Raw genomic sequence first — 17920 nt, 5'->3', positions numbered from 1 at the left:
GGCTTATGCTCAGTAACTGTTTAATGAATGAAAGAACATGCATTTCGTGTGATCAACAGTTTATTCTAAGTTCTATAGTATATCAGAAGTCAACTGAAGAGTAATATTGCAAGCAACTTTCAAAATCTCTATGTTTTAATTCAGGATATGGTATTGGGAGAAAAGAGTAACCACCTGAAAAAACTGGATCCCTAACTCATATCAAAATAATTTCTACATATATTTAAGGTTTAGACATAAAAAATATAACGTTAATATTAAAAAACCATAGAAGAATTGTTTTTAGGGGAAAAGCCTTTCTAAAAATGGCACAAAACCTAGAATAAAAGACCGATTTATTGAATTAAAGAATAAAAGACCAAATGTGACTATAAAAAATTCCTAAAGAGGATAAAATATAATCCAAACCAAAAGATTAAAGACAAAGTTGATAAAAACATTTTACTGCACTTTATAGCACAAAAGCTTATTTCCCTAATGGATAAAGATTAAGACACATAGTTCAATTAAGATACCAAAAACCAAAGACATTTATAAAAGCAAAGGATCTAAACACAAACATTTCACAGGATGGGAAACACTAAGCCTGAACTTTGCTCATAAGTGAAATGCAAATTAATAACGCAACTAAATACAATGTTCACAAAGCAAGTTGGTAAACACAAAAGGTTTTGATAACAGCCTGGCAGCTATGCCGTTGGCCAAAAAAGTATACAAAGATGAGTGTGGCATATACCATTGTGAGTTGCAAAGCCTAAAATGTTAATATTTACTATATGGCCCTTAACAGAAAAAAAGTTTGCCAATTCCTGTAGCAGAATACTATTAAGGGAAGTATAAAATGGTACAATCGTAAAAAAGAGCAGCCAGGCAATATCTATGATACTTTAAATACACACACCTCTTGATCCAGTGATTCAACTTTTAAGAATTTATCCTATAGATATTTCTCAAAAGATTTATGAAAAAGAACATATATAAGCAGCAAAGACAGGCAACAGCCTATCTGTAAAACAGTGAGGCTCAATTAATTACAGTACATACCTAAAATGGAATATTATATAGTTGTTAAAAAGAATTAGGCAGCTTTATACGAGTTCTCAGGGTCAATTACTAAACATACCTAAGTGAGGAAGAATATACAAATATATGTTATGCTACCACTTGTCTAGGTCTTACAATTTATGTGTATGTATCATTGTTTATACATTAAAAATACCTTCCATTGATTTTCTATAACACCAGAATCAGGTAGCTATAAGACAGAAACACTAACATTTCAAAGTATACTCTTTTGTATCTTGAGTTTTGAAGCACATGCATCTATGGTCTATTGAAAAAAACCCTTTTATACTTATTTGAGTGTGTGCTCAAGATTTAAAGCTTTTTCAGAGATGACAATTTCTAATAAAGCATCTAATTTGAATTTGCAGTTTTGCTAGTTATCACACAATAAATCTGTAGGCTGCATAAAATCTTATGAGATTAAATTATGTTAGTTACATTAATATATATAATTAACTGGAACAGAATTGTACTCATCCTTGCGGCCCAAATAAAAGAAACAGCTTCTGTTTCTCAGAGCCTACATCTATAGAAAAAAATGCAACATTAAATTATATTTGGAAATCACAGTAGATAATGAAATACTTGAAAGCAAATTTCTCACAGAAGATTCCTAGCTAGTTTTTAGACACTGTGAGCAGGCTTGGTACGTTTGAAGGAAATCAAGGACTATATAGCTGGAACTGAAGAGGCTTGAGGAAGAGTGCTTTAAAATAACAAAAGAGAAAAAGCCAGAGGATAGATCTATTAGGAATCTGCAAACCATACAAAAAAAGATCCCAAAGAGAAATTAACATGATTTATGTTTTACAAAGAACACCTCAGCTTCCGTAGGAGTACTGTAAGGCTGTTAAATATTACAGGGAGTGAAGAAGGGAAGGAAAAACACCATGTAGGAAGCCACTGCAATAATCCAAGGAAAAACCAGCGGCTAAGACCAGGATAGCAATGGTGGATGTGAGGAAGAGTAGTCAGATTTGGGTATGATTTGAAAGTAGAGGCATTTCCTGGTATGAGAAGCTGAATATAAAAGAAGTCAAAAATAGCACAACAGGGAGCCATTTCTTGAGATGGAAACAACTAAGGGAGGAACAGACTGAGAAGGGTAGAATGAATAGTTTGGTTTGGATCCGTTAATTTTGAGAACCATATTAAACCTTCAAGTGGAGATATCAAGAAGGCAATTGGACCTATGAAAGAGTTAAAGAGGAGATTCTCGCCAAGAAACAACATACAAATTTGGGAGTCATCAATGAAGAGATGGTACTTACAGTTCATGGGACTAGTTAAGATCACCTAGTGATTGTACTTACTACTGATGTAAGAGAGCTGAGAGTCCTGAGATACTTGAACTTTTTTTAGAAATCTGTAGAAAGGAAGAAATCAGGGAAAGAGACTAAAATGGAACAGCCAATGAGGTAGGAGGAAAATTAGGTGGGTGATGGTACAGAAGTGAAGAAAATATTTCAATAAGAAAGAAGTGGCCAACCATAATGAATGCTGCTGAGATAACATAAAAAATGAAGACTGATGACTGATTATTAATATCGGCAAAGTTGAAATGAACTTCTTCCTTGACAAGAGCTACATCAATGGAAAAATGGGTACACAAAAGCTTGGGTGGGGTGATCCCATAAAGAGACGGAGAGGAGAGAACTGGGGAACCTTAAGTACAAACAACTCTTTAGAGGAGTTTCGCTCTAAATTAAAGAAAAGGAGCAGAAACTGGTCTAAAATTTGGAGTGAAAAGTTTTTCTGACTTTGTATTTTTGTTTTGTTTTCTTTGCTTTTTGGTGAGTCTTTTTTTTAAGATGGAGAATATTACAGTTTACAGTAATAATCCAATAAAGAAAGAATAACTATGGAAAAAGAATCTAAAAAGAGTGGATACATGTGTATGTATAACTGACTCACTTTACTGTACAGCAGAAACTAACACAACATTGTAAAGCAACTATACTCCAATAAAAAAAATTAATTTAAAAAGGGAATAATTAGTAAGTTCAGAGGGAAAATCTTTGCGCAACAGGGGATGTGATCAGTACATTAATTTCCTTTGTAAAAGAATGAAAAGGACCACATGGGTTAAATACATGTAGTTTGTGAAAGGATAGTGAAAGTTATTGTAATCAACTTAAGTACAATATTTGTGTTTGACAATGAAAATAAATTTCATTAAGTCAAATCAACTTTTACTCGTCTTCCTTTCGCTCAGTCCTCACTTTAGTGGCATACTGCTATTTATATACTATACCTAAGAATTTTTCCATTTTAAGGTACAACCACCAACTAAGGAATCCACTAAAGGAATTCACATAAATTAACAAAGGATCAAACAAAGGATCAAAAGAAAAAAAAACAACACAAACTCCAAAGAATGCAAAAACAAATAACAATAAGCATAAAAGTGAGGTAATCTTGGTTCGTCTTAAATAAAAACTGAAATTAACATTTTGTTTTACCACTATAATCTGTCCAAGAGATGATTCATTTTTATTTTCAAAGAAATACAATCTCCTAAATAATAAAAGCCTTTTTAAACTATAAGATCAGGAATGTAGTTCACCAATTAAAAGTCCCACAAAGTTAGGAATCTTAAAAATGAAATGTACATGCCTTAAACATTTATTTTTACTTGGGATACATAAAAAAGTACATTGCCAATCACTGGTGCTCAATCAAGACTTTGGAAATGGGTATGCTAATTTGAGTTCTTTCTTGAACAAATCACAGCCATAATGCAATCTTTATGATTGCAACTTTAAAATGGCTTCTTTAAAATGGAATGAGAAAATAAAGACATTTGCACCTCCACCTTTTTACTGACTTGACCTAGTAAGTCTTCCTAAAGCATTGAGATTACTCACTGAAACAACAATTTACATTTCGGAGGAAATTTCATTAGTGTCAAAATGGTAGTTAAAATTATTTAATTACAATGACAAGTACTACTAGAATAAACAGGTTTGGGAACAACTGACTCTTGGTAAGTATGCAATTCACCAAAAGCTGAATCAAGCTGTCTTTGTCTGAACCTACCAGATGCTTCTCAACAGCCATTCTATAATGACAGATCCTCCCTCACTGACAGTAACAAGAGGAATTTACAATTCTTTTTACAACCCTAAGCTGGAAAAGAATCTTAGTTACTAACAAGCCAATAACTAACAGAAAACTTTTCATGAAAATGGGACAATAACTGGAATACAACAATCCAGTCTTTTTTCAAACTGCAAGTATCAACCCATTAGTGAGCCAGAGCCATGATTTTTTTTTTAAATAGGCTAACAGAAAACAAAGAACTTAATTCAAAGTGACAATTAGTAACACGGCAAAACACTTGTACACACACACAGGTATGACTCAATGTAAAATATATTTCTAACGGTGTTTCAAATTTTTTTGAAAAAGTGGTAATGGGTGTTAACTATGCTTATTATGGTAATCATTTTGCAATATATACATATAGCAAATCATTACATTGTATACCTAAAACTAATACAATCTTATATGTCAATTTTATCTCAATTAAAAAAATGTTTTAAACGAAACAAAAACAAGCACCCTTAGATAACTGTGCTTCTTATGCACAATAATGCTTGAGGATCACTGAAATAACACAATGTTTCTCAACGATTCTTGGATATCAGAATCTCTTGGTGAGCTTGGAAACGGATTCCTGAGCTCCACTTCTAAAGACTGGTTCAGTAGGTCAAGGGTGGCAGCCAAGGATCTGAGTTCTAACATTCTCCCAGGTGATGCTAATACAGCTGATGCCCTACCACACTCTGAGTAACAGGCTCTAGTTTTTTGTGAACCAGGCATAAATAAATTGCAGATAATAAATCACCATACTCAGAGGTTGAAAGTGATCTTCAGATTCATCAAGTCTAATCTCTTACCAGATGGTTGAATTTCTTCCACAAAACCCCAAGTGGTCAACTAGCCCTCTGAATGTTATACCAACAAAGATGAACCACCGAATGCTCTACCACACCAGAGATGAACCACTTATGACAGTTCATAAACAATCCATGTTAAGAACTAATGAAGATGAATTAGTTTTCTCAGGGAGTCACGACTAAAGATTACAGCTCTCTTTTCTTGTTTTCATTTAAATATGTGTTGTTACTGTGGAACTATTAAAGTATGCTATTGTTCATTCTATACAGTCAATAAGGAGAGATGAGACTCATAAGTGAGATTCACAGAACTTATTTGCACTAATTTTTGCTTTTATTTGTTCCTACAGTGGGGAAAAAACAGTTTGAAACCAGTGGAATAGTCAGAACAATTTGATTTTATATCTTACTAAAAGGTGATTAATAAATGTGGACACTTGAAACACCTCTGACAGAAATTAGTTACATCTTACCAATTTCAATAGTCCACTCGTACACTATTAAGGTAAAAAAATAATTTAACACACATTATAAAACATGTAACTATTTGTTCTTCACTATGAGGACAACTGAAATAACTACAACAGACTTTATTTTTCTGAATGTTCACTGGTATTTACAGTGCTCTGAAGGCAATGATCAAGATCAGCAATATCTATAAATGGATATATTCAGCATGTACCTAAAAACTGTCCAGCATCTATTAAAACTGAAGCACATCACTACAACAGAATATTGTACATTTCAATGGAGTAAAATGTTTATATATTTTTATAACATTTCAGAGAACATATTACTTTTATAAGTAGAAAACAATGAAATTTTAATAAAATAAAAGCAAAAGTAAGTTATGCTAACAGCTGCAGAAGCACAATGCCACAGAGGTATGAGAAGACAGTTCCAACTGTGTTCAAAACTATAGTTCAACAACATTCCTGCTATTCCTTCTAATTCTATAATTTCTATAATTTTCATCTTCTTTCCTTTCTCGCCACACCAGATTTAGCTGACATCCCTTTCTATTCAGATAAACAAGGACCTGTTCCAGTCCTGAACCTAATTTTTTATCCAACCCGTTTTAATTGAGAAAAAATGCAATGTTAAAGTAATCATTTTTAAGGACTTTAAAACTGTAGAAACAGAGTAACTTGCACTTTCCTCCTTGAATGGCATTAGCAAACATAACAATTTCATGCTGTTACTCTCATGAACTCATTAAACACACGATACACCAATTCTACTGGCTCATATTACCTGCAACAACAGTCAGTAGAGATTTAAACAAAGACAGAAAAAATCCTACTGGAATAACTTTTATTTATAGTAGGGGCTGATAAACTACAACCCTTGACCAAGGGATGGCCCCTGAGCTAAGAATTGTCACTACATTTTTGAGAGACTGAAAGAAGACAAAAGAGAGGGACAAGGAAGGGAGGAAGAGGAGGAAGAGAAGAATATATAGGGGACCATACTTTCTGACCACACCCAATAGAGCTTAAATGTTTACAATTTGGCCCTTTATGGAAAAGGTTTCCTGACCTCTACCTACAGAATATTGCTAAGTGTAGTTCACACCGTATAATTTGCATCATGCTAGAAAAACATACAGAGCTAAATAGGCCTAGAAAAGTCCTTAGGGCAATTATCTATAGAACTATTTCTGAGTTATATCCAAAATAATTTAGAACAAAGAAACTGTAAATTAGGCACTAGTTACAATCCACTTTCATAAAACTCAAATTTCAGCTGTGGCAGAGTTCTGGTACCAGAATTAATCCTCCTACTGTGACTAAAAAACTTGACAAAATATATAAAACAAATGTATTCAAAGTATGGACAACAATCAACGCAAGACTGTGATCTCTGATAAATGAACTAATGAGGTGACTGGCCTAGGCTTTCTGCCTGGAAACATTTAGCAAGTTCCAGAATAGAGAGGGAAATCTCAAATAGAGCACACCAGTCTCAATAAATTGGGAAGACGAGACTGAGAAAGCTAAAGCAACTGGTATTTGCAGGACAGAGTACCAAAGAAAAGACAAATACCCACTGAAAGAGCACTAGAAATTCTTTGCCTGAACAGTAAGCCACATATAAGACAGTGGGGAAGATTATCCTTGTGTGAGGTAAGGGAACATATGCGAACGCTATATATTCTGCTCAATTTTGGTGTGAACTTAAAAATGCTCTAAAAATTAAAGTCTATTTTTTCAAAAAAAGAGACCTTGTCAAACAACTGGGAGAATCAATGGAGACCTCTGAAAAGTCACACAGTAAAAGTAGGGGTAGGGGACTTCCCTGGCAGTCCAGTGGTTAATACTCCAAGCTCCCAATGCAGGGGGCCTGGATCTGATCCCTAGTCAGGAAACTAAAGATTCCGCATGTGGCACCCAAGATTCTGTGTGCTGCAACTAAGACCAGGAGCAGCCAAATAAAACACTTAAAATAAAAATAGAAGTAGGGCTAAACTCACTCTAAAGTAAAGCCAACTCTAGAGCTGCCCTAACAAGCTTTCAAAACAGGTCTCAAAAAGATCAAGCTGACCCAAAGCAAACTAACTGCATGTCAGAATAAATGCAACACTCCTTAAAGGAAATATAACATATAATATAAAAAACATAATAAAAATATAATATATAATATAATATAAAAAACACTCCTTAAAGGAAATATAAAATATATTTTATAAAAAATATAAAATATAATCTGATACTCAACAATGTAACATTAACAACACCCAGCACCCAATCAAAAATTATCACACATTTGAAAAAGCAAAACATGAGAGCCATAACCAGAAGAAAATTCAGCCAACGGAAATGGGGCCAAAAATAATACAAGTGATGGAATCAGAATTGGCACAAAGGACTTAAAAATCTATATAAAAAAAAAAAAAGTAGAGGGCTTCCTAGGTGGCGCAGTGGTTGAGAATCTGCCTGCCAATGCAGGGGACATGGATTCGATCCCTGCTCCAGGAAGATCCCACATGCCGCAGAGCAACTAAGCCTGTGCGCCACAACTATTGAGCCTGTGCTTTAGAGCCTGTAAGCCACAACTATTGAGCCCATGTGCTGCAACTACTGAAGCCCACATGCCTAGAGCCCGTGCTCCACAACAAGAGAAGTCATGGTGATAAGGAGCCTGTGCACCACAACGAAGAGTAGCCCCCATTCACCGCAACTAAAAAGAAAGCCCATGTACAGCAAAAAAAAGACCCAACACAGCCAATAAAATAAATTAATTAATTAAAAAAAAACAGTAGAAAGATTTAATGGAAAACATGAACATAATGACAATAAAATTAGAAACTATATTTTAAAAAATAAACTTCTAAACTAAAAAATATATCTGAAATGAAAAATCAACTGAATGGGTTAACTGCACATTAGACCATGAAGAAGAAAATAACAGTGAAACAAAAAGAGAGGAGAATAAAAAACTATATAGAAAGAAGCATAGAGAGTTTAAGGTTGAAAAAAATCAGAGTATCATGCATATGATACAATTTTAAGCAGGCTAACATATATTTAATTGCAGTTGGACAGATAGGTATTTGAAGAAATATGTATTTTCTAAAGCAGTTTAACCTAAAAGTGCCAGGAAAAAAATCTTGTTAACCCAGAATTCTATAACTAGAGAAAATAATCTTCAAAAAGGAGGATGATATAAAATATTTTTAGATGAAAGCTGAAAGAATATGTTACCAGCAGACCTGCCTGACAAAAACTGTTAAAAAAGTTCTTTAGGACTTCCCTAGTTGCATAGTGGCTAAGAATCCACCTGCCAATGCAGGGAACACATGATCAAGCCCTGGTCTGGGAAGATCTCACATGTGGTGGAGCAACGAAGCCCATGTGCCACAACTACTGAACATGCATGCCGCAACTACTGAAGCCCAAAGCCCTAGAGCCCATGCTCCATAACAAGAGAAGCCACCACAATAAGAAGCCCACACACCACAACAAAGAGTAGCCCCCCACTCACCGCAACTAGAGAAAGTCCATGTGCAGCAGCAAACACCCAACACAGCCAAATAAATAAATAAATAAATAAATAAATAAATAAATAAATAGCAAATTCTTTAGCTAGAAGGAAAAAGACACCTGATGGAAACCTGAATCTCAACAAGAGAATGAACACTGGAAACTGACAGAATTAAAAGCAAAAACAGATAATCCCATAGTAATATTGGAATAGTTCAACATTTCTCTGACAGTAATTGAATAGTCAGGAAATCAATAAAAATATAAAAGACATGAAAAAATGCTATCAATCAGTAGAACCTAAACGACATTTATAAAATGTTAACCCCAAAATGGCAGAACACATATTCTTTTCCAATACACATGAAACCATCACCGACACAGATCACATGATAAATGATGGCAATACTGTACAGTAGAATTATCAAATAATAGAACTCATACAGAATATCTACTTTGACCAAAATGTACTCAATAACAAAAGCACATGTGGAAACCCCCCAAATATTTAGAAATAAAATACTTCTTTTTAAAAAAGCCATTGGTCAAAGAAGAAATCACAAGGAAAGTTAGAAAATATTATGAACTGAATGACAATGAAAACACAACTTACCAAAATTTAAGAAGTGCAGTAAAAGAAGTCCTTAGAGGGGAACTTATGGATTTATATAACTCTATCAAGAAAAAAAAGTCTAAAATCTATGACCTAAACTTCCACCTTTGGAAGCAAGAAAAAGATCAAATTAAGTACAAAGTAGAAGGAATAATAAAGATAAAAGCAAAATCTATGTAATAGGAAATTAACAGCGAAGAAAAACTAATGAAACCAAAAGCAAAATCTTTGAAAAGAACAAAAACGATAAAGTTCTAGACAAACTGACCATAAACAGAGAGAAATAAAAAACACAAACAAGTATATGAAAAAGATGTTCAACATCACTAATCATTTGGGAAATGCAAATCAAAACTACAATGAGATATCACCTCACACCCAGTAGGCAGACTACCATCAAAAAGACAAAAATAACCATAGTGGTGAGAATGTGGAGATATTGCAACTCTTGTGCACTGTTGCTGTGGATGCAAAATGGTACAGCTGTTATGGAAAACAGTATGGCAGTTTCTCCAAAAGTTGAAAACAGAATTACCACATGATCTCAAAAGAATTAAAAGTAGGATCTGTTAAGAGATATTTATATTTGTTACACCATGTTCACTGTAGCATTATTCACAGTAGCTTAAAGACGGAAGTAATCCAAGTGTCTGTCCATTGATGAATGAATTGATAAAATGTGGTATATCTATACAACGTAATATTACTCAGCCTTAAAAAGGAAGGAAATTCGACATATGCTTCAACATAGATGAACCCTAAGGACATTACGCTGAATGAAATAAGCCAGTCCCATAAAGACAAGCACTGCATGACTCTATTTATATGACATACTCACAGTAGTCAAATTCATACAGACAGACAAGTAAAAAGGTGGTTGACACAGCTGGAAGGAGAAATAGGGAGTTGTCTAATAGGTAGAAAATTTCAGTTTTGCAAGATGAAAAATTATGGAGATTGGCTGCACAACAATATCAGTGTAATTACTATTGAACTGCACACTTAAAAAGGATAAAATGGTAAGTTTTTAGTTTATGTGTATTTTACACTTAAAATATTTTAATAGAAAAATATAGAGAGAGTTGGGGGGGGAGGAAAGGAGAGAGAGAACACAAATTACAAATCTCAGGAATAAAAGAGACAGCACTAAAGATTCCATTAGACAGTAAAAATAAATTAAGAAAATATTGGATCCTGCTGTTATCTTTATGTGCCCATTAACTCTGAAGCCCCTCTCACACGGTTCCTGCACAAATCTGCTTCTATGTAACTTCTGCCTACCTCTGAAACTTAGCAATGGCCCAGAGGCCATAGAAGCAGAAGTACCCAATTAGGTTATATGTTCCTTTGCTTGTTACCTTATTTGGGAGACAAAAAAATTCCAATGCATAGGAGTCTAACGAAAGTATATAAGGGGGTGCCCTGCTGTGTTCGGGGTTCAGCCTTTGGATATGAATCCGCTGAGCCTGTGCCAGCACAATAAACATTGCTTCCTGCTTATAGCCTTGGTGTCCTGTCCGCTGCTACCAGTTCCTGCTACGTTTCTTGGGGGCTCTTCCGGGATCGAGAGAAGGTACACAGAGACGGTGTTTTCACCTCCCTTGTCTCTGGGGTACAACCCCTGGGACACCAGGAGTGGTGACATCGCCTGGCACCAGCAGACCAGTTGATCCACAGGGGACTAGCCCTCCCGGCGTGTTAGGGTGAGACTTCCAGAAGCACAACAGAACCCAGAGAGGTGCAGGAACCAGCAGGGAGCAATGCCTGACGGACTGGTAAAAACCTGGGTTCGTTTTGGTTAATAGGCCCATCCCTAAGTGACGAAAGAGGAGCCTGATCACCTCCCAAGAGTCACCCGAGTAGCCTCTAAGGCCCTCTTGAGGGGAGAGAAGGAGGCGAAACCGTGACTCTAAGGTTAAGGTTTGGGCGGAAGGTTGGAGTTTGTTGTGTGAGTGTGAATGAATGAGATGGAAAATGGGAGAGCTGCGACTTGACCACAGGCCGAAGTGAGCGTTGAGTCTGTGGCAATCCTCATACGGCTTAGGGGTGGTTCTCTCCGGAGACGTCCTGACAGGGGTTTATACCATCCCACCGATGCTAAGAGGTGCCTGAAATATCTCTGAGAGGAGGATGGGTGGAGAAGGATGAAGCGAAATTCCTAAACCTCATATTTCCCATCCCCAACCCTCCTCGTGTGTATGCCTGACATCTTTTAGGATGGGAGGAAATAGGTGGCAAACAGAGTAAACCTACTCCTTTAGAGTGTATGGTTAAGAATTTCAAAAAGGAATATTCTGATGATTATGGTGTTAAGTTGACCCCTGGAAAACTCCGTACATTTTGTGAGGCGGATTGGCCTTCGTTTGGGGTGGGATGGCCCCCTGAAGGGTCACTAGACAAAGAGCTAGTCAGCAAGGTGTTCAGGGTTGTCACGGGGGACCCAGGCCACCCTGACCAATTCCCTTACATTAACTCATGGCAAGATACAGTCCTTTATCGGCCACTTTGGCTAGAAGTCTGTCTGGAAGAAAACTGTAAAATCATGATGGCTTGGATCACAGCTTCTTCAAAATGCCAACCGGAACCAGAAAAGCCCGTTTTATCTGGGGAGTCAGAAGAGATTCCCGCGCCTCAGGCCCCACTGTATCCCCTGCTGCTACCAGCACATTCTGCACCTGCAGCAGCCGAAACCACCGGCAGCTGTTTGCACTTCAGAGGCCTCCCCTCCCCCCAAGCAACCCTTGATGCCTCTGCCTATGGCTACTCCAGAGCCGCCGATCTTAAACCCTTACACCCTTGCCAAAATGCATTAGGGAAATCCTGTTGGCAGCCCTCCTCTTTGTAGAAGCCAAGGTGCCTTACAGATGCCACTGAGGGAGACCCAGGGACCCCCTTATTATGACCAAGATGGAAAAATACAAGGGGGGCAATGAACTTTCATATATCAGCCTTTCACCACTACTGATCTCCTAAAATGGAAAAATTATACCCCCTCATTCACTGAGAAGCCTCAGGCTATGATTGATTTAATGAAGTCCATCATCCAGACCCATAAGTCCACTTGGGTGGATCACTGCCAGCTTCTCCTGACACTGTTTAATACTGAAGAGCGCCGCTGAGTTACTCAGGCCGCTTTAAAATGGTTGGAAGAGCATGCCCCGGAAGGGACACTGAATACACAGGCCCCTGCCCAACGCCACTTCCCTGAGGAAGACCCCCAATGGGACCCTAAGGATGCCCAGGAACTCCAAATGCTCGAACGCTATCAAGAGGTGCTTTTACATGGTATGAAAGAGGGAGGGAAGAAGGCTATGAACATGAGCAGAACCACAGAGGCACTCCAGGAACCTGGAGAGAGCCCAAGCCAATTCTATGAGAGACTATGTGAAGCATTCCGCCTCTACACCCCCTTTGACCCAGAGGCAGCTGAGAATCAGCAGATGATCAACACAGCCTTTGTCAGCCAGGCTCAGGGAGACATTCGGCACAAATTACAAAAGCTAGAGGGCTTTGCTGGAATGAATGCTAGCCAGTTGCTGGAGGGCACCACCAAGGTATTCGTCAACTGGGACCAGGAAGCTAAATGAGAGGCAGATCAAAAATTGAAGAAAAAAGTGGATCTGCTCGCAGCTGCCCTGATGGAGCAGTCAGGACACTCCCGGGAAGGTCGCACGTCAGGTTGGGGCCGAAGTCAGGTAAATCGGCGGGGAGGACCACCTTGCCCAGAGGGATGATTAAGACGAAACCAGTGAGCCCACTGCCTCCAAGAAGGTCACTGGAAGAATGAGTGCCCCTACTAATCAGAGAACTCTTATTCCGGCCCTGGAGAGAGGGGAAAAGGCCGAGTGGTTCAAGGACAGTACCAACCCACACGGAGACGAATGAGACCCCTACAAATGATTTTGTGGGTCTAGCTGCCATGGGAGGCTATGAGGAACATTAGGACAGACCGGGCTCCATTCTGCTAGGTCCCCAGGAGCCCATGGTCTGAATGACTGTAGGGGGCCGGCCCACTGACTTCATGGTAGATACTGGGGAAGAACATTCTGTAGTGACTCAACCCATGGGCCCCCTCTCACCGAGACAGGCCACCATTATGGAAGCCACAGGTAGCTGAGCACGTCGCCCCTTCTTGCTGCCTCGACGATGTAACCTATGCGGCCATGAGATTGTTCATGAATTCCTCTACATTCCTGACTGTCCTGTAGCTTCGATGGGATGAGACTTACTGGGAAAGCTACAAGCCCAGATAACTTTCAAATCCCCTGGCCAAGCAACTCTGACCCTGGGGAAACCAGGAGCAAAAGTCATGGCCCTTACGGTGACCCAAGAAGAAGAGTGGTGCCTCTACAGTTTCACAGAAAAGCCCCAACAAGATCCTGAGCCCCCTTTTAAGGTGCCTGGAGTATGGGCTGAGGACAACCCCCCCAGGCTGGCCAGGAATATACCCCCAATAATAGTGGAACTGAAACCTGGGGCAGAGCCTACTTGCCAGAAGCAGTATTTCATCCCTCGCAAGGCACAGACTGTAAACCAAAAGCATCTGGAGAGATTTCTAAAGTATGGGATCCTCCGACCCCGCCAGTTGGCTTGGAACACGCCTCTCCTGCCAGTCCAGAAATCAGGAACAGACAACTACCAGCAAGTTCAAGACCTAGGAGCAGCAAACCAAGCCACTGTCACCCTTCACCCAGTCGTTCCCAATCCCTATACACTCTTGGGCCTTATCCCCGCCAAAGCTGCCTTCTTCACATGTCTGGACCTCAAAGATGCTTTCTTCTGTATTCGCCTGGCCCCTCTGAGTCAACCAATCTTTGTCTTCTGGGGGGGGGAGATTTTGAAAACGGTAACAAAGTCCAGCTGACCTGGACTAGACTGCCTCAAGGTTTCAAAAATTCTCCAACCATCTTCGGCACACCATTAGCCTCTGATTTAAAAGCCTTTCCAGCTGGGCTGAACACTACTCCAGTATGTAGATGACTTATTGCTAGCCGGACAGACTTGGGAGGACTGTATGGAAGGGACGCGACAGCTCCTCACTCTCCTATGGGAGGCTGGCTACAAGGTTTCAAGGAAAATGGCCCAGCTCTGTCAAGAAAAAGTCAAATACTTTGGCTGTCACCTCTCCCAAGGGCAACAGCAACTTGGCCCAGAAAGGAAGCAGACTGTCTGCTCGATCCCGGTTCCATCGACCCAACACCCAGTTTGGGAGTTCCTTGGAGCCGCCAGCTTCCATAGAATCTGGATACCCAACTTCTCTATTCTAGCAAAACCCCTATATGAGGCTACAAATGGGGGAGAACAGGAACCACTGTTGTGGGAACAAGTACAACAAAAGGCATTTGATGAGATCAAGCAGGCCCTCACCAATGTGCCTGGCTTAGGACTCCCAGACATTTCTAAACCCTTCTTCTTGTACGTGCATGAGCATACTGGTGTTGCAGTAGGGGTCCTGACACAAATGTTGGGGTCATGGCACCGCCCAGTGGCATACCTCTCCAAACAGCTGGATTCTGTTGCCCAAGGGTGGTCACTTGTGGCCACAGCACTCCTGGTGTCTGAGGCTGACAACTTCCAATGGGACAAGACTTAATTGACCGAGTACCCCACTCAGTGTTAACTTTGATGAGTATAAGGGACAATACTGGCTGACTAACTCTCTAATCGTTAAATACCAAGGTATGCTATGTGAAAACCCATGCATTCACCTGGAAGTAGTAAGGACTCTAAACCCAGCAAACTTACTACCGGTCGAGCCAGGTCAGCTGAACCATGACTGCATCGAGGTCATGGATGAGTTGTTCTCCAGCCAACCAGACCTAACATACCAGCCTCTCAAGGACTCTGATGTTCAACATTTCACTGATGGCAGCAGTTTCGTGGGAGAGGGAAAACGCCTTGCCAGATACTCACTAGTGACACTAAATTTCACCACTGAGGCAAAACCTCTGCCAAAAGGAACCTCTGCACAAAGGGCAGAGCTCATCACACTAATAAGGGCACTCCAGTTGGCAGTAGGAGTACAGGTCAATATATACACCGATTCTAAATTTGCCTTCACCACCCTCCACGTGCACAGGGCTCTATATTAAGAAAAGGGGCTAATTAATTCAGGGGGAAAGGACATAAAATATGGCAAAGAAATCCTTGAACTCTTAGATGCTGTATGGGCCCCTAAAAGGGTGGCAGTTATACATTGTTGGGACATCAAAAGGGAGATGCTATGGTTGCCCACGGAAACCGTAAAGCAGACCAAGAGGCAAAGCTTGCGGCTTCCAAGGGAACACTGGAAACAGCGGCTCTGACCGCTGCGCTGTTTCCTGATCCACTGGCAGGATGGGACCACAATTACTCACAGCATGAAAATACCTGGTTTAAAACTGAAAAAAGGAGCTATCTCCCAGGTGGGTGGTGAAAATTTGAAGACAGCTGAATAGTAATTCCTGAGGCCCTAGCCCCAACTTTTGTTAAACAGTTCCACCAGGGAACCCACATTGGCTGAACGGCCTTGGAAGCCACATTGAGCCAGCACTTCTATGTTCTGCAACTTTCTAGCATAGCCCGAGTGGTATGCAAACAGTGTGAGACTTGTGCTCGAAATAATCCACGCCAGGGACCCAAGACCACCCCTGGGGTACAGAGCATTGGGGGGGCCCCATTTGAAAATGTAGTGGTGGACTTCACGGAACTTCCCCAAATCCAGGGCTATAAGTATCTACTAGTTTTTGTGTGCACATTCTCAGGTTGGGTAGCAGCTTTTCCCACCTGCTCAGAGAAGGCACATGAAGTGGCCCAATTTCTTTTGAAAGAAGTCATTCCCCAATTCAGAACTCCAATTATCATAGGATCAGATAATGGGCTGGTATTTGTAGCTGAGGTGGTGTAGTTGGTGGCAAAGGGGTTACGGATCACCTGGAAGTTGCACACAGCATATCGTTCCCAAAGCTCTGGGAAGGTAGAGCGTATGAACCAAACTTTAAAGTTACAACTGAGTAAACTGTGCCAAGAGACTCACCTACACTGGGACCCGCTGCTGCCGTTTGCTTTGCTGAGGATCTGATCTAACCCCACTAGACAGACAGGATATTCCCCTTATGAAATTCTTTACGGGCGTCCACCTCCCATTATTAGGGGTATATGGGAAGACTTAAAAGAATTGGGCAGTATAACCCTAAGGCAGCAAATGCAGGCTCTCGGCTTGACCCTAGCCGATATACATCATTGGGTTAGGGAACGACTACCCGTAAGCCTAACCACCAATGTCCATTCCTTTAAACCCGGAGATGCTGTATGGGTAAAAGAATGGAATGTCCAACCCCTAAAGCCCCTCTGGAGAGGACCATTCACTGTCATTCTGTCCACTCCCACTGTGGTAAAGGTGGCTGAGGTGACTCCTTGGATTCACCACAGCAGAGTGAAGCAGGCCTCTCAAGACTGGGAGTCCATCCCTGATCCATCGACACAGTGTAAACTGACCATCCGGAAGAAGCAAGTCGTGGCACCTGGGGACCTGGAGGACAACAGCTCTGCTTCAGTCACTCCGGAAGCTGATCTACGCAGAGCGGAAGCTTGAGGAATCAACTGTCGGGCAAAGCAAACAAACTGTTCTTGTTTCCTATAAAATTGTCACCCTTTATCCCTAGCTGTTGCTGTAATTCTCACCTTGGTTTTCGCTTTAGGGCTGACAGCAACCGCTCCAGCCAACTGGAAATGGAGCCAAAAGATTTTACTAGCACTCCTCTTTTCCTATTTTATTTTATTACTGTTGGATGTTTCTAACCTGGACCCCTCTAGTAGACTTAGACTCCCTATCTTGCAACCCATGCATCTGCATAATCCGGTTGGGTCAGGGAGTTACTTGGGCCTGCTTTACCACACCCACTTCTCATACCAGAGACAAGTACATGGGACTTGCACCCACAGTAAGACGACTTACTCCATATGCCGAAACGGAGACCAATATACATGTTTTGACCCACAGTCTTTCCCCTTATGAGGAATGGCTAGAAGTTCGACACTCTCAAGAAAGGGGGCTTTTAATTAATTGGACCCAGATTACCAATCCCCACCTGCCAGTGTCAGTACTTTTGATGTATATGAGGCCATCGGTGGTACCTGGTCGAACTATAGTGAACCATGTGGGGGTCTACATTGGGAACAAAAGTATGGACCTGCTGAAAAATATATGTGTGAAGGGTCCATAGGCTTTTTGTCATAGTGCTGCTGGGGACTATTTCTATTGTCCTTATTGGAGCTGTGTTTTATGGGCCACTTGGAAAGGAAAGGCTGGGACCTGGAAGACTTATTTGGAGGATGGTTTTCAACCTTTGCGGGCTTCAAGACCCTCATAATTAGTG

General features: G+C 40.2%; 1 protein-coding gene across 11 annotated transcripts in view; it reads right to left on the bottom strand.

The window, feature by feature from the left end:
• Positions 1-17920, bottom strand: part of ZMYM4 (zinc finger MYM-type containing 4) — a 179666-nt gene that overhangs the window by 74532 nt on the left and 87214 nt on the right. The window lies entirely within an intron of this gene.

Source organism: Hippopotamus amphibius, chromosome 1 (genome assembly GCF_030028045.1).
Source record: "Hippopotamus amphibius kiboko isolate mHipAmp2 chromosome 1, mHipAmp2.hap2, whole genome shotgun sequence".
NCBI classification, from domain to species: domain Eukaryota; kingdom Metazoa; phylum Chordata; class Mammalia; order Artiodactyla; family Hippopotamidae; genus Hippopotamus; species Hippopotamus amphibius.
The sequence above is the reverse complement of the archived record's forward strand: the minus strand, read 5'-3'. Positions and strand labels throughout refer to the sequence as shown.